Source organism: Sinohyriopsis cumingii, unplaced genomic scaffold (assembly GCF_028554795.1).
Source record: "Sinohyriopsis cumingii isolate HCF-2022 unplaced genomic scaffold, ASM2855479v2 utg000913l, whole genome shotgun sequence".
NCBI lineage: Eukaryota > Metazoa > Mollusca > Bivalvia > Unionida > Unionidae > Sinohyriopsis > Sinohyriopsis cumingii.
In genome coordinates this window covers 442,283-466,033 of record NW_028315943.1, presented here as the reverse complement: position 1 = coordinate 466,033, position 23,751 = coordinate 442,283, and the positions used below count along the sequence as shown (strand labels likewise).

The 23,751-nt window shown below is 34.1% G+C and overlaps 1 pseudogene; it reads left to right on the top strand.

Moving 5' to 3' along the window:
- LOC149773016 (snake venom 5'-nucleotidase-like) overlaps positions 1-21,354 on the top strand; it is a 31,821-nt pseudogene extending 10,467 nt beyond the window's left edge.
- The last annotated feature ends 2,397 nt before the right edge of the window (positions 21,355-23,751 follow it).

Sequence of the window (23,751 nt, the reverse complement as noted above, 5' to 3'; positions counted from 1 at the left end):
GTTTCTTTTTCTTCAGTTTCCCACTCGTGTTTTTTGTCCCTATACTTTAATAATAATATTTTTTTTAAAATCTGTACATCTTGGGTGCCTCTAGTTGTTTAACTAAATTATCATTTCTCTGAATGTCTGCATTGTTTCTCAGCGTAAATCCAAAACCAAGAGATATATAAACTTCCCATGCAAATGCTCGTTTGCTTTTATTAGCTTTGTTCTATTTAGTATGATTACGAATTTTGTATAGAGTAGATTTGAAATGTTTATCCCTCTCTGTTCTTTGTCTCTGAAAAGGTATTCTGTTGGTAAATAATGTAATGCTCCGTTCCATAAATAATGGATACTTGGCTTATCCAAATCTTCAATTTGTTTGTTTTTGATATCAATTGATTTCATTTCATAGTTAGCGTTACTATACACGTATGTTTCTGCCACTTAGGCACTATCCGTTATGCTGAGCAGCGCATACACCCAGATGTCCATGTTCACTTTTTCCTGTCCATGTTTATGTAATTCTCTAAGCTGCCTTGTGCCCTAAGATTATACCTAGGACCTTGACCTTGCCCTTAATAGGATAGGTGGGGAAGAGTGAGTCCTGTGTGATTCCCCTTCGAGTTTACTATTAGTAAGATTTCGGGGTTTTTTTTCGTGATTAATTCTATATCTCGAGGCCTTTCTGAAAGTTTCAAATTCAATTTGTAGGTGTTTAAAGGAAATTTACATCAGATATGAAATCAGTAAAGTCATCACCATGTTTAAGCATTTCAAACTTTTTAGTTCATATTTCAAATATGGTATGGGTATTTCTGCGATGTTTTGGATGCCTCTTATATTTTGGCATATACTTTATATTGCTATTATGTATAATAGCAAGGACAGACGGCATACATGCCTTACTGATTGTTCAACGTTGTATATCAAATTTCTTTGTTACCGCTCCATTCACGTGTTCGTTTGAAAAAATTTCATTATACAAGATTTGGTCCAATTTTGGAGAAAAACATTCGGAAATCAAATTTCTCTAATAACATTTCTAGGTACTTATGTTCTATTCTGTCAATGGCTTTTTCCGGGTCAAAAAGTACCATAGCACATTTATGACCAGTTATTTTTAAATAGTCTATCACGGTCTGTATACTGGGGATGTTGTTTTGAATAGCCCTCCCTTTTTCCCCGCAACTTTGGTTAACATTTATTATTGTTTAAATGGTTTGTTTGTCCAGTTAGATATAACTCTACTGAGAATTTATTAGTCCACATTTAGCAAGGAGATGGCTCTCCAGATTTTCAACTAATCCATATCCACCTTTCTCTTATATAATATTGATATTAAATCCTTTCTCACTGATTTCGTCACCCCCCTCCTCAAATGCAGTTGTATAGGGATTCCAATATTGGTATTGGTTCCCTATTTAACTTTATATACAAACTACAATTAGTCTGTCTATCCCTCTGCGAATTTCCTTTCGCGAGAGAGGTTATTTTTTCTTCTTCTATCTCTGTACTTCTAATAAAATCTTCGCATTGTTCCTTCTGCTCTTTTAGATCTTTCCCCTCATTCTACCCCTTGCATATAAATATTTGCCTCCTCCGTATCGATGTTCTGCTAGGCATATATGTTCTCATAGTATTTCCTTATACAGATTAGATCACATAGGTATATATGTATATGGATGTCATGTATATTTAATTTAAATGCTTGTCTGTTAGTTTGAATTTTTAAAAATTATTTCATCACATGTTATTGTGATGTAACATTGTTTAATGGACTTGACCTTGTCATAATTTAGTTTATTTCTGCTTGACCTGATTGACTTTTTTATTTTAAATTTCATTAATGTAAACAACTAAAAATAGCTTCATTATACTCTATGTGTATGAGCTTATTAGCCAAATCATTATTCAGGTAAACAAGAAGTGGTAAATATGTTCATCAAGGTCAGGGACCGTGTGAATTTAATAGGTTATTGTGTTGTTAGTAAACAAGGCTCATTAAGATCATTCTAAGAAGGTTTTTTCCATTAGGTAATGGTTGTTTTTAGAAAATGCTAATGTGACCTGAAGTCAAGTAGACAAGTATATTATCTTGTGACTGAACATTTTCCCAGTTGTGCTTTAACAACTAGCACTATAAGTTGTATGATGTTGTGTCCAGTTTGGGCTGAATTTTATTTTCTTCAAAAGTATTGAATTCAAGTTATTATTTTCTCTGGAAATACAAAAGTGCTCTGACAAAATTCTTAAAGACATTCATTTGAATGTATACTGAATTCAAACCTGGAATAATATTTCTGTTATTCAACAAGAGACTGTTGACACATTAGCACTTCGCTGACCATAACAGACACGTCTTTCCTTCAAATTTGGTTATCATCGGGACTTGAAATTCAGTTAAATTCAGGACTTTTATTACTAGGACTTGTATCTTTAATTTTTGGATTATAAATTGGATTTAATTCGCAATACCGTACGTTCGTTTATCTCATTTTTCATTTTGCATTCTAGGGAAATAAATTATTTGTTAAATTTTACAAGGCTTGTTGTCTTCACTCTTTTATGTTACTTATTTTAAGAGCATAGACTTGTTACATAGGTCATTTATAGGTAATTTTTAAAAGCAGTACTCTCTCATCGGACTTTCTCATACTAGTACTGGACTAAATGTTAATTGGTTTCTTTTGAAGAAATAACTTAGCAACACGTGAAGATGGTTGAACACGTGTCACATTGGGATAAATAAGGATCTTGATAAGAGTTTTGCGTTGTAATAGTCTTTTGTCAAAGGTTCCCTTCCTTTTTGCGTCGGAATTTAACAATTCACAGCAAAGCAGACGATATCGTCAAATTTCTTTGCATGTAATATGAACAGCAAATTGATCGTGTTTGACGTATCGTTATTTTTTGTAACTTATTTTACACAAATAGCCGCTGTTGAAAGTGGCTCCCGGTCCGAATAGAGGACACTCAGTTTTACTTTTGACCTGAATTAAGCCCTGAATATCACTGGATATTATGGTGACACCCCATAGCCCATCCTGACATGTCTTGCTTGTTAGGACTTAGAGATGACACATCGTTCTTCCTGAAGTTATGATTTGGTATCATATGTTTTATTTCTCTCTCTCTCTCTCTCTCTCTTTATATATATATATATATATATATATATATATATATATATATATATATATATATGTATAGTTGTGATAAAAGAATAATAAATACATATCATAGCTTTTCCTTATTACATGTTTGTCGAGGTTGTTTTTTGTTTTGTCCTGTCATATTTGATAGTTATCTTATCCCTTGTTTGTATTGACCATGGGTTTCGTACTCCCATCTCATTAGGCACTGAAAATCCAGCAAATCCGTTTCCTTTGTCCGGCGTTCCCTTTTTGTTAAATGGTTTTGTAGTAACTGTTGCCAAAGTCAGTTTCCTTTTGTCCTCTTTTGTGGCGATATAGAGTTTGCAACGTTGTTTGTGAATCCCGTTGTAAGAAGACTGACACTGGCAAGATCAAATTTAGCTTTTATTCTATCGGTAAATTATTTGAAGAGATACAATAATGTTCAAAGGATGAAATTTAAAAAAAAGGTGTCTTCATGCTTGTGTCGTTGTTTAGTGGCTTCTTGTTATTTTCCTATAGGGGTATTATAAATTGGGTTTTTAATCTGTGAAGTTGTCTACGATTTAGCGTAGGCAATCTTTATTAGTTACTATGGTTGTATTATGTATTGATGTTTTAATCTATATAGTTGTTTACGATAAATAGTCGCTAAAATAGGTCATGGAACTTAATTGTTCGCAAAATAAATACATAAATGTCTATTGCATACGCATTTGTTAATTATTTGTAGCAAACGTATTAAAAATAATTGTATGCATGGAGTCAGGAGGGGGAAGGTTCCTGTGAAGGTAACTCTACCTGTTGGGAGAGTGTGCCTCTTCGCTTTTGCTATGTTTCTGCTGTGAAGATACGTGTGTTGTTTTATAGATGCCCTGGTAGCGAAAAGTGGTTTATCGGGTTTTTCGGATGGTTGAAAACATTGTCACGCTTTGGTTTTATGGTGGATAGGTAAAGAAGATTTAGAGTCAGATTTCCGTTCTTAACTCAGTAATCTTCGCTAACAAGGGTTTCCGATATATTGACCCTATTTACACCTTGGCGGATCGAAGAGATATTTCAATGCTTTGTCCCAGCGACATCTGTTGGATTTCATGATTTGCTTTCTTTAATATGTAATGCCAGCTAACCAGCAGAGTGCCACATAGGTACATTGTATATCAGCCGAAAATGTTGGAGGCAATTTACTTCAAAAGGACATATTGAACGTTTAACATCGAAAGTATGACTATGTACTAGAGAGAAGCCATTATATATGAATTTGCTTATTTATGTGTACATTCTATTTATGTGCTCTCTATCCGCCAAGGTGTAGATTATGTTAACATATCGAAACCCTGGCTAGCGAAGATGGAATCCAGTAGGTGTTCAGGAGATTTTGACATATATTGCTGTAATTCTGAGATGTCCGGAAAATTTGGTTTTTACATTTTGCAAATATTATATAGTTAAAATCTGTAATTTATAAATGTGTTTAAAACTTTACCTTCTGCAGGTTATTTATTAATAATCCGCTATGTATTTAGTAGAGTCTTCCTTTATCTCCGTTCACTTCTATGTAGCTATAGCTTAATTGTTTAAAAAAAGATCCCTTTTAGGTTGCAATACATGTTCTTTTTCATTTAGTCAGCAAAGGGTTTCGTCTATTCTGGTTTGACTCCGCTTGCTATAATAGCCATTAGTGCATCTTCACTTAAAGGGTTCTTCGCACAGAAATTTATTCTTTGAGTTTCTTTATCAGATCCGACATTATTATTGGTTCTGGAGTAATTTTTATCTTTTATTTTTCCCTGTTTTTTCGTTATATTCCAGTTTTGTTTCAGTTTTATGTTTCTATTTTCTTTTTTTCTTCTTTCTTCTTTCTTTCATTCCTTCTTTCCTATTTTCTCTTTGTATTCTTTCGTTCTCTTCATGTATTTTTTCCTCTGCTGGCTGCTTGTATTATTCTGTTTCTGCTTCTCTTCTTGTATTCTTTCATTCTCTTTGTTTTTTATGTTTGTGTTCGTATTTTCTCTCTTTTTGCTTTCTTTCCTTCTCTGCTTGTTGTTTTTTCTCTGCCTGCTATACTTTATTTTTCTTCTGTCATTCTTTCCATCTCTTCTATATGTATTTCATCATCTTATATTTTCGGTGTAGTCCTTTATTGGCTGTTGTGACTTCCTTTCCAAAATCTGTTTTTTGTTCTCGTTTATTTTTGTTTACAGATGCTTCGGTCAAGGCCGGTATTTACGCTTTTGTTACATTTTCTGTGATATATGCATGCGATTACTTTGAAACCATGCCTGTAGAAGAAAGTTGCCAATTTTCGTTTGTCCAGGACTCGTACTCCTGGCAAGATTCCATCGTAGTCCTTGTATTTAGTCATATCACTATTTTGCACTTCTTATAAAAAAAAAAGCAAATCCCCACAACTGATCTGTGACCTAATTCTGCAGGTGTTCATTAGTACACTTGAAGATGGTTTTCTACCCATCACATGTCATGATTATATACTCAGCAATTTCAAAGAGACACTTAAGGGATCAACACAACAACGTCAACTACTACTACTACACTAACAACACTTTTAGGAACATCGTATGTCAATTAATACCTATGTCTCATATACGCATTGCAGGCGGGACAAACACTCGAGTCCAAGTCGTGGATCGGAGTTTTCCTACCTGTTTTAATCGTCACCGATATTTTCGATTTTAGAAAATACAAAATACTTATTACTTTATGTTGTACAGTGCATTGGTAACCACGAGTTCGATCTTAAAGTTCCCGGACTGGTCGATTTCCTGAAGAACATAACGATTCCCGTTGTCAGTAGTAACATTGACGTGGGCGATGAACCTCGTTTACAGGGAATTTTCAACAAATCAATCATTCTGAACGTAAATGGCACAAAGATAGGAATTGTGGGATATATCACTGAAGAAACTGGTTCTCTTTCCGAAGCAGGTAATTCTACTTTTTGAAGTTGTCGAATTGGACAAAAGGGAAATTTCCATTTGGGTGATACCTTTCATCCCTTTCATACGTAATGTGCATGATATACAGTGTCTTCATTTATGTAAATAATTCAATGATACACATTGACAATGAAATCATCCAGACTGGTTCTTTTCCTATTTTGAGGCCAACCATGAGGCAAGCGATGAAGTTATTTGAAATATTTTAGAACTTTAATAAAGAGACAAATAATTTTTGTTTGATTTATATGTATGTTAAAACGAATAAACTTTAAGAGAACTGTGCACCTTATAGTGTTCATGGTGTACGTACATACATTTATGCAACGATAGATAGATAGATAGATAGATAGATAGATAGAAGATAGATAGAAAGAAAGATGGATGGATGGAGGGATAAATATACAGACAGATAGATACACACACACACACACACACACACACACACACACACACACATATATATATATATATATATATATATATATATATATATATATATATATATATATAGAGAGAGAGAGAGAGAGAGAGAGAGAGAGAGAGAGAGAGAAAGAGATAGATAGATAGATAGATAGATAGATAGATAAAAGTATATTATATAAATCATACAATTTAATATTAACTTAAAATAAACAAATTATAGATTTATTTTCTGGTCTCAGGTTCCACTCCCACTGTGAAGTTTGTTGATCTTTTGAAAATGCAACCATCGCCTAAAAATAAACTTTTCGATGAATACTGACTAATGTAAACAAACGAGTTTCTCTTTTTTCCTGGCCTCAGGTCCCACTGTGAAGTTTCTTGATCCGATTCAGAGCGTTCAAAAAGAGGTTCAAAAACTGCAAGCGGCTGGCATTTCAATTATTATTGGACTGAGCCACGCCGGATATGGCAACGATCAGAAAGTTGCTTGTGAGGTTGACGGCCTTGACGTTATAGTTGGAGGTCATACTCACAGCTTTCTCTATACAGGTACGCGCTAAGCATAGTATTGTTTTAACTGACATTAACATAATTAATTTTAATATCAATAAGAATACGAGAGGGTTTACGACTAACATTTCGCATGACAAGACGATTGAGAGCAGAAATAAAAAAGTACTAATTCCAGCCAATGTATTGATACGTAAGAAATAACGTGTACACCAAATGAACGTATTTTGTTTTTAAATAAAAGGTATGCAAGAGCTATAATCAATGGCGTAGTAACAACCCATACAACCCCCGCAACTGTGGGGATGCATGGGTGCCGGACACGAGCCTGGTGGGGGCCCAAAATTACCACCATACACATTTGTCTTTTCACCGTCAGGGTCCCTTGAATTAAGTTTTGCTGCAAGCCAAATCATTTCATGCCCCTCCAATTGCTGTAATGACGTCTCATTAAAATGATAAACGTAATGAAGAAACACTTTTTTATTTTATTAAAATATATAACACTTTTTATATTATAACTCCAAGTATCCGTTTAGATTTTCCAAATAAAACAAAAAACCTTTATTATTTGAGATGTGGAATGAAAATGAGTCTAGATTAATGGCGCCAATTATCTTTCTATTTACACTTCTAATTTAGGGCCACAACCGTCCAATGAGGAAATCGAGGGTCCATATCCGACCATTGTCACTACAAACAATGGCCGGAGAGTTTTGGTGGTCACTGCTTATGCTTGGTCCAAATATCTGGGGTACCTTAATGTGCTGTTTGACGACAGTGGAGAAGTTTCCAGTTGGAACGGGAATCCGATATTACTAGACAAGACTGTCCCACAAGGTAACGACAATACAGTTTCCTCAGTGGTCATACACGTTAATCAGATATGTTTTAAGACTCGATATAACTACCAAGTGGCTGCATTTCATCGACAGTCATGTAATAGTATAACAAATATAGTTAAAATTTATCCATTACTTATGCATGCTCTAGTACTAAAACTTCTCCAGTCAGAGTAAGAACAGGTTACACATATTTAAGAAATACGTTCATCTATTAAATTTTTAAAAAATTATATTATTGCTCTGCACAGAATTAATGACTTGCTAGATTGAACTGAACCTTATATTACTACATTGCACGTTATCTTACTATTTTGCACCTTGAAAGGCAAAGTCCGCATCTTCAGATCATGTGAAAATGTAATACTCCCAAAAGGAAATATACATAATCATCGCTTAATGCACGAGTACATCACGGTCACAGTTTAGCTTTAAATCATACATTGAAAGAAACTGTACATATACTAATACATACCTACATACATATATGTCCTTTTATTGTCCTATCTGGTCGAGGATAACCCTGGCATCTATAGCTTATAGAAACAAAAACCAACATGTCCCGAATTTATATGCCATGTTGTCGCATACTTATTTAATTGGAAATCTTATATATGCTGTTTCATTCGATTCGAACGTTGGTCCCTATTCCTTTATTGCGGACCTAAACATTTACGTATCGCACATCTGATATATATATATATATATATATATATATATATATATATATATATATATATATATATATATATATATATATATATGTCTAGTCATGAAGTCAATAATGTGTGCAAAAGTGTTGTTAAAACCAGAAACAAAACAAATATCATTGTTAGCATATTCGATACATGTAAAGTATGTGATCGGAACAGGAACAGTATAATGATTATTCCTATCACTTTGGAAACAATGGATGAAAAACAAGTGAATAACAGAGCGCATACAAAGTTTCGCTAAGCGATTTTAAGCTTTTTCAAGTCAGGATAAACGTCTTGATGTGGTGCTTATAAAATACCATCCATATATCTAAAACAATCCAATTAGTTTAAACTAGAGACTACAGTACACACTTTATTACAGTTTTGTTTTAGAGTCTCTTATCAATTACATTAAAATGTTCAGCTGGCAAAAACCGTGGTTTAAAGAACCTGTTGCACTTTGTTAACGATTGAACTGTGACTTACACATTACAGGAATTGTTTAGGCAGCCGAATTAACCATGGTATATATGTATACATATGCAAAGCTAATTATCTTTTCTTTTTCTAAAATAAAAAATAGTTTTCTTTTAAGCTATTGAATAACTTCCTTAACTTGTGAATGGCTATTGGGAACAAGTTGCTTAATATATTAAATCCAATTCCAGGTGGAATATTTTATGTGTCGCTCGCCATTCAAATTCATCATCTCAATAAAGTGCTTATATATATATAAAGTTGCATCGATTTAATTTTAATTCTAATCCATTTTCTTCATAACTGAATCCTATCATCCGTTGGCATACTTTCTTGGCTTCATTATTCCACATTTTATACATATCAAGTTGATGTTGTTCGTAGAATAATTTTGGTTATATATATATATATATATATATATATATATATATATATATATATATATATATATATATATATATATATATATTAGGGACTAACTCACAAAGAATTGTATTATATAACGAATGTTTAATCATGTTATAAAATTTGCCACCTTCATCACTACTCACTGTATTATTCATATTCTCTTCGACACAATTCTTAGCTATATATATATATATATGTGTGTGTGTGTGTGTGTGTGTGTGTGTTGTGTATTTATATACAGTTATGAAGAAAATGGAATAGAATTAAAATGAAATATATCGGAACTTCATATATATGAAGGTCCGATATATTTAATTTTAATTCTAATCCATTTTCTTCATAACTGTATTCTTCCTTGTCATTGAACTCCTATCATCCGTTGGCATACTTTCTTGGCTTCATTATACCACATTTTTACAAAGTTATGTTTAATCATGTCATAAAATTTGCCATCTTTATCACCACTCATTGTATTATTATGAAACATCGAATTCGGAAAGGACGATTGCATTATATTCTCATTGACACGATGCTCATCGTCCACGTTCACACATTAAATGGCATGCTGCTTTGATTTCAGACACCAGTTGTTCTAAAGTACTATACATATCTGGGGAGTTCGAAATGTCGTCGATATTTATTGCAATATACATTGGGATGCAATTATCTTGATATATTTTGCATACTTTACTCTCTGAATTGATGAGGCTTTTTTGGGTTCTTTTTCTGTTTGCAGACAACGATATATTAGCTGAAGTAAAGGAATTGCAGAAACCCTTAGAAGCCCAAAAGCGTGAAGTTGTTGGTCATACGTCTGTCCTTCTGGAGGGTGAAACGTATTGGTGCAGGATCCGGGAGTGCAATCTAGGTACTTATCTAAATTTACATCCACTTAGCACTTTGGAGCTTCTTCATATATTGCAAGGATGCATTTGCCTACAATTCGTGATTTTCTTTACATCATTCGTATGCATTTTCCGCAGATAGTAAAAACTTATAAATTGCCATAAAATACTTTGGAAATATTTTCGTGAATTCTGTAAATGTTACCGGTTTCTGGCTAAACCTCTTTAGAAGTGAACAATGTTTGAAAGTACAGAACACGTTTTGATCAGAAAGCGTCCGCTATAAAGCGCTTTTCCTGAATAGTCACGTATCCTTAGCTCTGCTGTATCAACAGACGGCAAAACAAAATGATACAATATTGAAGTTATATTTTTCTGTGTATATTTAAACTCTAGACAAACGATATGCAGAAACAAACCAGAAAAGATTTGCTTATTTAAAAGAAAGGAAAAGGACTTAACTTGATAACGACAGGTTAAAAATTCGGTGAAAATGGAAAATAATATCGGATTCGAACTTGAGACATCGGGGACATACACTGATCACTCAACCAAATGAGCTAAACTAATTATGCCAATAGTCTAGGTGACTTTTTATGACCATTCTTTATGTGAAGTCACATTTTAAAATATTTTAAAACATACTTATCTTCATGATTTATAAATAAAATGACTGCATTTTGCTTAAAGATTTTTTGAGAAGAATTGAAGGACTAACTGGATGCGCACTAGGCAAAAAGATTGTATCAGGGTCTGAAAAAAAACAAAACGTATAGAATTACAAACTATAAATAATATCCTTTTCATTTTTTTGCAGTAAGTTGATAATAAATCTGTAATAGTATTTTGGGGGCATTTTCAAAGAAATTGGTGATTTGTGCAAAATTTATGAAAATATGATTTTATTCTACAATTTGTATTTGGGTTTGTAAATCCGCCATGTTTGTGACAAAATATCATAAAAATCGATATTGACCATTGAGAATGTTTGTGAGCAAAACTCAAATTTTTCAGACTTTTGATTGAACTCACATGTTCTATACTTCAAGTGGATTTGTTTTGGGAACCTAGCCAGCAGAGATAAAGAAAACGCCAATAACATAAAAACAAACAAACAAAACAACAAACAAACAACAAATATAAAAAAATAACAAAGACACCCATTCCAACGCGCAACGTATCCGCTCTTATTTTGCTGACACTGATATGTTGGTTTGTCCCATTTTACCATTTCAACAGTTTGTCCTACAACAATACCATGTTTAAGGCATGCCCTCTGGTTCTTCGTGAGATGAATGAAACGGTAAATATGTACTACCATGCTGCAGAATATGGTGACATCTAAACGGGGATTAACCTCTCTTGAAAGATGTCTTATAATGGAAAAGGGTGGCGAGAAGGGCTATATATACGATATTGTTAAATATAAAATTAACACTAATGTATGTGTGTGAGTATGCATATAAGTGAACATATGCATCTAGTCAACACTTATTTATCAAGCAGCCGTAATTTCTACACTTATATGGAACCCTGACTCTTAAAGAATTAAATAATGACTGCAATGCGAACAGTACATTCAACCATTGTTACTTATGAAACAAAATAACAAATGTACTAATTAAATTATCATACAGCTAATCTGTGATCTATCAAGCAGCCGTATTTTCTAGACTTATAAGGAGCCCTGTCTCTTAAAAATTTAAATGAACAATTGCAACGCAAAAAATACATTGAATCATTAATTGCTAAGTATAAAATAAAAATAATATATGTACTAATTTAATTGTCACACAGGTAATCTGTATACAGATGCAATGATCAGCTATCATTTAGACTACCTGCAAGCCAGTGATACATGGGCGGCTGCCTCAATCGCTTTGGTGCAATCTGGGGCAATTAGGGCCTCCATTGAACCAGGTAAAGACTTTTACTGACTTTTTCCGTGCAAATTGTACCCTCATTATACCTGGTAAAGAGTATGGTCACTTATTGGCTTACATTTAATTATAAATATACAATCAATATATCTTTTTAATGTTATTCAGCCTTTGTATTTTTAAAAAAAATTAATCTCCATTTCGATGACAAGGCAGATTGGCGAAGAATTTATCAAAGGTATACCTCTGAACATAACCATATACTAATATTTGCTGCTTGAAATGAAGCCTGCCATGATATACCTAAATCAATAATCCTGACAGGTGACTGTAAAATTATTCGTTACACCTTTGCAGCAGTAATTTTGTTTTCTATATTTTATGGAGATAATTGATGCAAGATTATACTTCTCATGTCACGTGTTTCCGTTTGTAAAATTTATAATCAATCAGTTTTGCAACAGAGAGTATTATTTAAACTTCCTTTATTTGGCACATCTCATAATTACAGGTTACTGAATTTGTTTTTCTGAAAAGTACTGCACGACCTTGAGGAGTGAAGTATTTTTCAGAAGAAACAACTTCATATTTTCCCATACAAATGCAGTAAACTTTTTTTTATTATATGCTCATTTTGTTTAACTTTCTAATGATTAATAATAAATGATTAAACAAGAAATAATTAACTGAATTTATAGATTCAGCACTACACAATAACAGTATTCATGCGCACACATTTCCGCCAAGGGACATTTTAACTTAGTCGCGCGCTCTACATCAGGTTAAAAAAGAATTGTCGTTTTGGTCTACTTAAAATCAAAATTTAGAATCATATTGTGAAAGAATGCGCAAGGATTTTGTTTCTATATTCCTCCAATTCAATTCTTCTTTTTTAATTATGAGGGGCTGGATAGTTGGTAGGGGTGAAACGATACACCTGTGCCTCGTATCGATACGATTCACGATGCACAGCCTGCTATATGATACATATCGATACACATATGTTATTGATAATCCTTCCATCTTTGGAAGGTAGGTGGTGCCATTTTATGTACGTTGACAGACTGGTAGTATTTCCAGTATGCAGAATAAAAGTAGAGATATAGTTATCATATATTTATATGCAATTCTCACCTATGAAAACTAAAATACTTTCAAAACAGACTACCTGTTAGTTGTCAGTGATTGCACCCCCACCCCCCCACCCCAAGCGTTTCAGGTCATTTAATTGTGGTTACATTTAACTCACTTTAGCCACCAGGCCCTTTGTTCTGTATGGCATGAATGCTTGGAAAACATCTTATTAACAAAGTCATGTCTCACTTAAACTTGGAAGACATTACGATGTTATCTTCAAAAGAGAAGAAAAAGTAATTTCCTCGTGCATCTTGAACTAGGGCATGGAAATGAGGATGAATACCAACAAAATCTATCACATTTTACTTCCTGCAGATGCAAAAGACTGCTGCATCCAGAGGTACTTGTATTTGGCAGTGAAGAAGGAAAGCTACTGGAACAACCAGTCCTATTCTATAATTTTGTTTTACAAAGTTTTATACAAGGTGATACACTTGAGTGGTCTGATTCTGTGCTAATTTTATTTATTCCATCATCACCTTCATTCAAGGGTTAAACATCTCCGCATAGAAAGAGAAATTCAAATTTTTTTTTCACTATGTACAATTTAAGGAGATATGCTGCAAGATGTTATCTTTAAGGGGACTTCACCCTTTGTCACCGAAAGAAGGGGAGATTATAAAAGAAGGAGGGGAAGGAGAAAATGGCCATAGTTCAATATTTACCTAACTCTTCAACATGTATCTTTCATTTTTTCTGACCTACTTGTTTAGAGCTCTATTGACATCAAAATCTGTAAAGGATTTCACTTCTACTTGTACAAGTATTAATCTGTTAATTATATCTGAGAATACTCTGTTCCTTATCTGTATATATTTCTATGCTTCCTTCTGAAGGGGCATATGCATAGCTAGATTTGTCGGCTTGAATATGTTGGGGAACTGATCTTTATGGTTGTTATGTACAATTTTTCAGAGCTCACAGATATTATCTTATGGATACATCTGCTCCAAAATAGGATTTGTCAATAACATAAACGACCTTTCTTGAATCAGTAGTTTACTATCATGCTAGAATTCTTAACGGTTCCATAATGCTGTATTAGGGTTTTTAGTCCATCAAAGCCATAGTCTGCTTGTGCAGATCGAGATATTCAAATAAATTTGTTTACTTCTTAATTTCATTTTCTTCATTCTTATTATTCAGTTTATCTTAACTCTGATATGGATATATGGTTTTCTAGCATATTATCCACAGGGCTGAATTAGTTGATAAAAAAATGAAAATTGCATTCAACTTTCAAATCATCTGTATTTTTTGAAAGGTTCATTATTCCGCCCTTTCTACAATATTCCTGAAATGAAGATTAACCTTCATGCCGTCTATTTTTGTCCATCAAACATGTACATCTGGCTCGTATCAAACACAATTTTCGGGCTCAAACTCACTCACTGGTATCTCCATTAACAATTTTCAAGCTTCAATAAACCAATATACTTCATAACTCGAAAAATTATTTGCCGAACAAAACCATGCCAGGAATCAGAAATTTTGGCTTTTCTAGGTAGCCCGTATTTTAAACACGCATTTGTAAAATTCCTTTCATGGAATGTTTATACTACGCCACAATGCATATTCCAGTGAACAATGTACCAATCAAAAACAACCATTCATGTCATGCTTGAAGAACCCAGATGTGTAAACAGTTGCCTACCCGAAAAACAGTTGTCGTGACAGGAGCGGTTAAATAAAAATTGTGTACTTCGTTACGAGTCTATGCTCTTAAAAAGAGTAACAGAAAAGAGTGAAAGACAAGAAGCTTTGTACAATTTAATAAATAATTTATTTCCCTAGGATACAAAGTGAAAATGAGAAAAACTAAGTTACGGTATTTCGAATTAAATCCCAAAATAATACAAGAATTATAAACACAAGTCCTAGTAATTTAATGTCCTGAATAAAATCCAGTAAAAGAAAAGAAAACTGAAGGCGATGACGTGTCTATTATAGCTCCTAGTGTGCTGATGTGCCTGCAGTCTTTTGCTGAATCACATAAATATAAATCCAGGTTTGTATACACTCCAAATTCCAGTGAATGTCTTTATCCAAGAATTTCATCAGAACACTTTCGTATTCCCAGAGAAAATAATCAATGGGATTCAATAATTCGATGAAATTGAATTTCCACCCAACTACACCCATCATAATACAACTTCAAAGTGTTAGATGTTAAAACACGAATGACACAATCATCACAATCACAAGATTATATAGTTCTCTACTTGACCCCATGTCAGAATTAGCATTTCCTGAAGAAGAAAAACCCATTAACTACTGGAAAATAACGTTCTAGAATGATCCTGATGTTTACAAAACAGTAACCTAGATTATCTATAATTCATTCAGGAAACTCCAAACATTTGACCCGAATAAACATATTTACCTCTTCTATTAATAATGGTCCTAATATAAAGCCCATACACATAGAGAATAATTGAGCTATGTATTATTTGTTTCCATAAAATGAAATAAAACAAGCCAATCGGGTAAAGCAGAAACGAACTCAATTTTGGACACGGTCAAGTCCAGCGAACAATGTTACATTACAATATCATGTAATGAACTATAATTTTTAAACTAACAACCCCCTCCCCCCACAAATAACCCAATTAAATTAAATATACATAAAAACTTCCCATGCACATTTTCATATGCGGGACTATCAACTAATTTGCGTTAATTCTCGTGCATCACTGTCCTCCAAGTGTGCGAATTCGTACACAGTTTGCACAATTTGCGCAATCGCATACCATGACATCATCTCTTTTTAAGTACTTTGCATATTATTGTCTTATGCACGAAGTTTCTCTGTTGCTTTGCTCGTACTTCTTGTTTGTCACGCAGGGAATAAGCTACACTAATTTCTGACTGGTAGTTATTATTTAACCTGGAACGGAACAAGCAATAACCACCAATGAGATTTCAATGTAACATATTTCACCTTGTAACACACTGGTAGTGTAGGTCTCAAATAGAGCAAAGGTTGTTATTAAATGATGAGTAAAGCACTTCATTATACATGTGGAACACTTTTGGAATGTATCTTATATGCTGAACATGCTGCTGGGTTAAGATAATTAGCGGGGGGGGGGGGGGGAGGGATCAGATTATGAAGCATTGTTTAATTTGGAGACTGCGAGCGAGTATTCCCAATAGTCTTTTTCGTTTTTACTTATATACATGAGGACTGCAAATGCTGTTTCAGACGAATTCTGTATTTAAAGAATACCAAGACAAACTACTAATAAGCGGTCACGACTGCTGTAGACTAAAATAACATACGCATGGTAAGTATCGTTTTGTATCAATTCTCCATCTCTTGTATCGATTCGTTACAGCAAAAGTATCGATATATCGATATGTCGACATATCGTTTCACCCCTCATAATTGGCTTAATTCAGTGGAATATGGTGAGCGGATTTCGGCTGGAAATGTAGGCTACTCAAATTTACAGTACAGCTTCTGTGTGTATAAGTTGTTGCAGGACATGTTAGTCGGATTTGAAGAACTAACTAAGAAGTATAATTCTGAGGAAATTTAAGATGCATAAATGTTAAGTATATTCATTGCCATTCTTATTACTAGCTTAAGAAAACATGCTTATGCTCTGTAACTTGCATTTCGCTTTTGCAAGGCCCCCAGGTATGACCTGTATCATGCAGTGTGTCTTATATCGTTAGCCTAACATTGTATCATATAGTTACACGAGGAAAATTGAAAAGCAACTGTTATGTTGCACTCCAATTATCCAGCGGAAAAAATACATTTCAGTGGCCTTGAATTATTGGCTCTGAGTCACTTTGTTACCTACCAAAATCTCCAGTTGAATTGTTTTTTTCTCGAATCTAGTATTTTGACAGACTTGTAAAATGGTACGTCTCTGATAGATATGCGATATTCCTTGGCCTCGATATGCTTTTCTATTTTTTTTTTATAGATCCTATAGAGCACGCGTCATAGACTTAACCATACTATGTGCGAAAAGAAATGAATATTCTCCTAAATAACTGTTTCAGGGATCATAACGGTATTTCGAGTACTGCATCTTTCGCGTTTGTAGTTGACATTACGAATATCACATTCATTCGTTTGCTTCAATGAAGGTCTTGTTTCTGACTCAGTGAACTCGTCCTCATCATTAACTTTTACTGTACTATCTTTAGGCACACGTGTCGTGCGCGTGCGCGCAATATGAAGGTGTTCAGTATCGTAAAATATTGCACGATTCTGACAAAGTAAAGTCAACGGAGACAAAAATGAGCATATAATAATGACACTAGAAACATTGATATATAAAGAATACTTATTCATAAAGGAAAACATTTGTGTCCTTTTCATGCTGCCATATAAGTATAAACCTCTGCATGAAGGATACCATCCATTCAGATGGGATTTTTGTAACCCAATCAGTGTCCTTAATACGGATGTTAGACTGTTCTCCAATTTGCAGGAAATATTACCATGGGTAATGTCTTGACGGTATTTCCTTTTGGAAATAACATCGACTTGATCCAAATACGGGGCATGCATCTGCTGAAAATGCTTGAGCATTCAGTTGCAAAATACGATCCACACAACCGGCATGGAGCTTTTCTTCAGATGTCAGGTATTCTTTTGTCTTCTTATAATACACTTACTTCTAGGGAATCCTAATTTGTCATATGACATCATCATTGTAAGTTTCAAGACCTATTTCATATTTATAAATCTGATAAACATCTTTGATGTTAAGATTTGAGATCTCTAATGTTTGTATTAGCTGTTGAATATAAACTGTTGTCTGTTTTACGCAATCTGTCATTCTCTAATCAGACCCATTCAAAGTTTAAGGTCTGTTTATTAGTATCGAAGACTGCAATACATTTTTCCTTGATTAAGTACCCCTGAACATATTTGCTATTGTCTTTGATGAGGCCACTTTCGACATTTAGTAAATGAAATGCGTGACAGTATTTCGGTGTTGAATATCAAAGAAAATGTTTTTAAACAAACTTGTGCACATGTCATCTTAGTGAAGAATTTCATTCATACACATTTTTAACCATATATTAATTTATATACGAGATCACATTCGTTGTTGAAGGAATATAAATATCATCCAAAACCTCTATGTCAAGAAGTCTAGATTTAATAGAAGGGAGTCAGAGTTTGATATTTTGATTCAAACCGTTTCATTTTTATCCAGGCATTTCACCGGAATGATTACAATTCAAAACAATACCTCTAGTTTCTGAGATGTGTATGGGCTAATCCTTCTTGGAAGCAACTGTAAATGGTGTTAAATATTGTTAAAAGTATGCCATTCTTTCCAGGTCTAAAGGTTACTTACAATCTTGGATTTCCTAAAGGTCAGAGAGTGGTGTCTGTAGAGGTGAGGTGTCATGTCTGTAAAGTGCCAACGTACAGTCTTCTGGATGACAACACAGTGTACAACGTACTTCTGACCGATTTCATGATCAACGGTGGCGACGGATACACTATAATTAAGGAGAGAATGATTCAACATATCCCTCTAAGTGAGTCGTGTTTTTTGTCTCTGATGCACTAGGAGATAAAAGAACGTAAGGGTATCACACCACATCAGAGGTGTGGGGATATATATGTACAAATACATATTCCCACTTTTGGTAAGCGCATTAAAAAGATCAATCCTCGTGTAATAAAGGAATAACTCCTTTCAAAATTTGCTAATTGGTACATGTAAATAAATAGACTTTGAGACTTATTTGGTTGTCAGTCCTACTAGGTTTATGAACCAGATAGAAAATATGATCATTATCATAAGGACAGTAAATATATCAATACTAAGTCTTATTGTTTCAAGTGTCCCAGTGATTTAGTCAGCACAATGTGCTATAGTTTCAAGTGTCCACTTGATTTGGTAAGCAGCAATGTTTTAATTTAAAGTGTTCCATTGACGTGATCAGCCCCAGGTACTATACTTTCAAGTGTCCCATTGATGTTGTCAAACTAAGCGTTATAGTTCTAGTTTCATATTGATGTGGTCAAATTAAGTATTAAGTTTTAAGTGTCAATATGATTTGGTCAGATTTAACTGTTACAACATCAAATGTCCCACTGATGTGGTCTAGACTAAATGTTTTACTTTCAATCTTCCATTGATGTATCCGACCCTAAGTGTTATAGGTTGAAGTGTTCCATATGTGTGGTCAACCCTAAGTGTTATAGGTTGAAGTGTTCCATATGTGTGGTCAACCCTAAGTGTTATAGGTTGAAGTGTTCCATATGTGTGGTCAACCCTAAGTGTTATTGAAGTGTACCATATGTGTGGTCAACCCTAAGTGTTATAGGTTGAAGTGTTCCATATGTGTGGTCAACACTAAGTGTTATAGGTTGAAGTGTTCCATATGTGTGGTCAACCCTAAGTGTTATTGAAGTGTACCATATGTGTGGTCAACCCTAAGTGTTATAGGTTGAAATGTTTCATATGTGTATCAAACCCTAAGTGTTATAGGTTGAAGTGTTCCATATGTGTGGTCAACCCTAAGTGTTATAGGTTGAAGTGTTCTATATGTGTGGTCAACCCTAAGTGTTATAGGTTGAAGTGTTCCATATGTGTGGTCAACCCTAAGTGTTATAGGTTGAAGTGTTCCATATGTGTGGTCAACCCTAAGTGTTATAGGTTGAAGTGTTCCATATGTGTGGTCAACCCTAAGTGTTATAGGTTGAAGTGTTCCATATGTGTGGTCAACCCTAAGTGTTATAGGTTGAAGTGTTCCATATGTGTGGTCAACCCTAAGTGTTATAGGTTGAAGTGTTCCATATGTGTATCAAACCCTAAGTGTTATAGGTTGAAGTGTTCCATATGTGTGGTCAACCCTAAGTGTTATAGGTTGAAGTGTTCCATATGTGTGGTCAACCCTAAGTGTTATAGGTTGAAGTGTTCCATATGTGTGGTCAACCTTAAGTGTTATAGGTTGAAGTGTTCCATATGTGTGGTCAACCCTAAGTGTTATAGTCTCAGCTATCGCTTTGATTTAGTCAGCCCTGTGAGTTACAGTTTGTTTTCAGTCATAAGTGTCATTGTTTCAACTATATCATTAATGTGGCCCGCCCAAAGTGTTATTGTTTCAAGTGCCCCTTTGATGGGGACAGCCCAAACTGTCCCATTGATGTTACAAACTCTAAGTGGTATAGTTTCATCTGCCCCTGTGATGTGTTCAACCCTAAGTGCTATTGGTTCAACTGTACCTTTCTGTCAGCCCTAAGTGTTATAGTTCAAGTGTCCCTTTGGTATGGTGAATCTAAGTTTTACAGTTCCATCTGCTCCTTTGATGTGGTCAGCCCGGCGTGTTATGTTTTTATTTTTCTCTCTGATGTAGTCATTCCTAAGCATCATAGTTTCAACTGTCCGTTTTAATGTGGTCAACCCTATGTATTATAGTTTCGTTCATTTGATATGGTCATTCCTAAGAGTAATAGTTCCAACTGTCCCAGTGATGTTGTCAACCCTAGGTAATATGTTTCCAAGAGTCCCTTTGATGTGGTCAACCTTAAATGTTATAGTTTCAACTGTTCCTTTTGATGTGGTAATCCATAAGTGTTATGTCTTAAAGTATCACTTTGATGTTTCAGCCCTTCTTATCATAGTTTCAGCTGTCCATTGGATGTGGTCATCCCTAAATGTCGTAGTTTGGACTGTCCAGCTGTTGTGGTCAGCCATAAATGTTATAATTTCAGCTGTTCATTTTGAGTGGTCAGCCTTAAGTGTTATAGTTTCAACGGTCCCTTTGATGTGGCCACCTCTAAGTGTTACATTTGTAACTGTCTTTTCGATGTGGTCAGCTCTAAGTGTCATAGTTTCAACTATTTCTTCGAGAAAATGTTCATACTCTGTTTGATGTCCTGTCTTCTTAATTTTCATATTCGTTCGTCGCATTTTTTCAGATTCTCTGGACATTGATGTGATCTTGCAGTACCTGAGACATTCTAGGTCCGTTTTCCCATCCAACGAGGGAAGGATAAAGTTTGTCACCAGTACATAGACTTCAGACTCGAATCAATATCAACTCTCCGTAGCTATCAACTCTCCGTAGCTATATGTCAAATATTTTTATTTATGTATTATTACCTAACGACAACACTCATAAACAAATTTCAAACGTTGTACTGTAATGGAATCTGTAACGTATTCATTTTTATTATTTCTTCGTAACTGAATAATAATCAATGTGTCCAAAAGATGAAAGGTTTTCGGGGGATGGAGTAATAGAATATATATGAAATTATGTTGATCCGAACAATGAAAGAAAATATTCACTCATTTATTGAAAAGTTGGCTGTAGAACTAAGACATCACTGCACACTGGAATGGTAGGATTATTTATATAATTATGTCAATGAATACTTTGTTTAAAAATGTATGGAAATCAGTAAGCCAGAGTAGACCATGTGGAGGGAAGAAGAAACATGATTAAATAAAATTTAGGCTTGAGGGATAAGGAAAAGGTAAACATGGAGATCAGAAACAGGATCAGTACACACGTTCTAGACTAATACGCCCTTTCTAAAATAGTTGTAATCTAGCTTTGAATTAGTTTTTTTCAAGATTATATTATCTTGTTGAAAATATACTAACATAAGTAGTACAAACCGGGGATGGGGTTTGGATACCACGTATAGATATGTTATGATATGCGTTTGTTTTATCATACTCATAAGTTAGAAAATGTCTTTGCCCATGTTCAGAGAGAGAGAGAGAGAGAGGGGGGAGAGAAAAGGAATTCAGACTCTCTAACAAGGGTGTCACCAATAACCGTGAAGATACGACTACATCTTTCGGGAATGAGGTACGGAATCGCTGTAAGGAAAAGACAGCTGTTCTGACTGGCGCAACTCATGCTTTATATATATATATATATATATATATATATATATATATATATATATATATATATATATATATATATATAATGCTAAATTCTAAAGATACATATATAAAGCCTTATATTTAAAATACAAGAAATACATATAAACTTACACTTTCCCATCGTGCTTACCTACTTCTAAACTATTAATATAAATTAATGAAAAATTACGTTTAATACAATTTAGAATAAATTTCAATCGTAATACTTTTACTTAAAGTTCTCTCCTAATAGATAGATATACAAGCCTTTAAACGTTCAGACTAGGGTGGAGGTTGGGTCACATCATAGGCCTGATAGTGTCCTCATTGCTGGGGATATGGAGGTTTCCATATAGATAAACCAAATAAATGAATGGAACATTAAATGACCATGCATTGGTTAACCATCTATTTACCATGTTAAACATGATCTTATTTAGACTATCGTGCAATGATACCCAAAGTGAATTGGAGATTAAATGTACTATATAAGCTAAAGTTATTCAAACAGAATTTCCTTTTGTTTTACTAACGACACTTTACATATGCATATGAAACAGGGAACATAAATATATAGGACAGATTTCCGGTGAGGATCTCTTGTTCACTTTTAGTATGAGAATATATGCGGCATGAAGTCAGTTTGTGCAAACTAAGGGCATTTAAAAACATTATTTCAAATTGGTTAATAGCAAGTAATGTACACAGTGCATCACCATACAGGGAAATTGCTGAGGTAGGACACAAAGGATACTCTACTTGAGACACATAAACTATTTTACTTTTGTCATAGAGGCGGTTCTAATTTTCTCGTGTTGCTTGACATAAGAGACAATAAAACTTTCACACTCTAGATCAAAAATAATGTCTTTTGCAAAGCTAATTCTACGAACAATAAATCTGTATTCAAATTAATTGCGTAATTCAACTCAAGCTTATTTTATCCTACTTCTAGACTTTCTTTGTGTGCGGAAGATATTCATTGTGTACATAAGATATTCATTGTGTACATAATATATTCGTTGTGTACATACGATATTCATTGTGTACATAAGATATTCATTGTGTACATAAGATATTCGTTGTGTACAGAAGATATTTGTTGTGTACAGAAGATATTAGTTGTGTACTATACGGATTGCTTTGACTTAGGCTACACAAATACAGTTGAAGGTTGATTTGAAGAAGTGGATAATGATGTGATATATTGTGAACATTGTCTAAAATTTGACAAAGCAAAATTATAGTAATGTTGGAATGCATATACCTTATTATAACAAGTTCAGATCGATTTGGGATGGGGAGGAGAAGGAATAAAATATCTCCCTTTATCTCCAGTTCATGTGGCTGTGTAATAATCAGTATTTGTGTACTTGGGGGCTAGTTAACCTGATAGTATGCGTACAGGTATCGAATAACAAGGCCATGTGAAACAACAAATTGGGCTAGTAACAGTAGAACAAGAACAGTTGTGGTGGTAATGTGTGCGTAGTTTCTTCAGCTAGCAACCAAAAGAAGAACATTAACAAGGATCAGTTTCAAGAATGATGAAGATCAGCATGGTAGTTGTGGTTGTAGTAGCAGT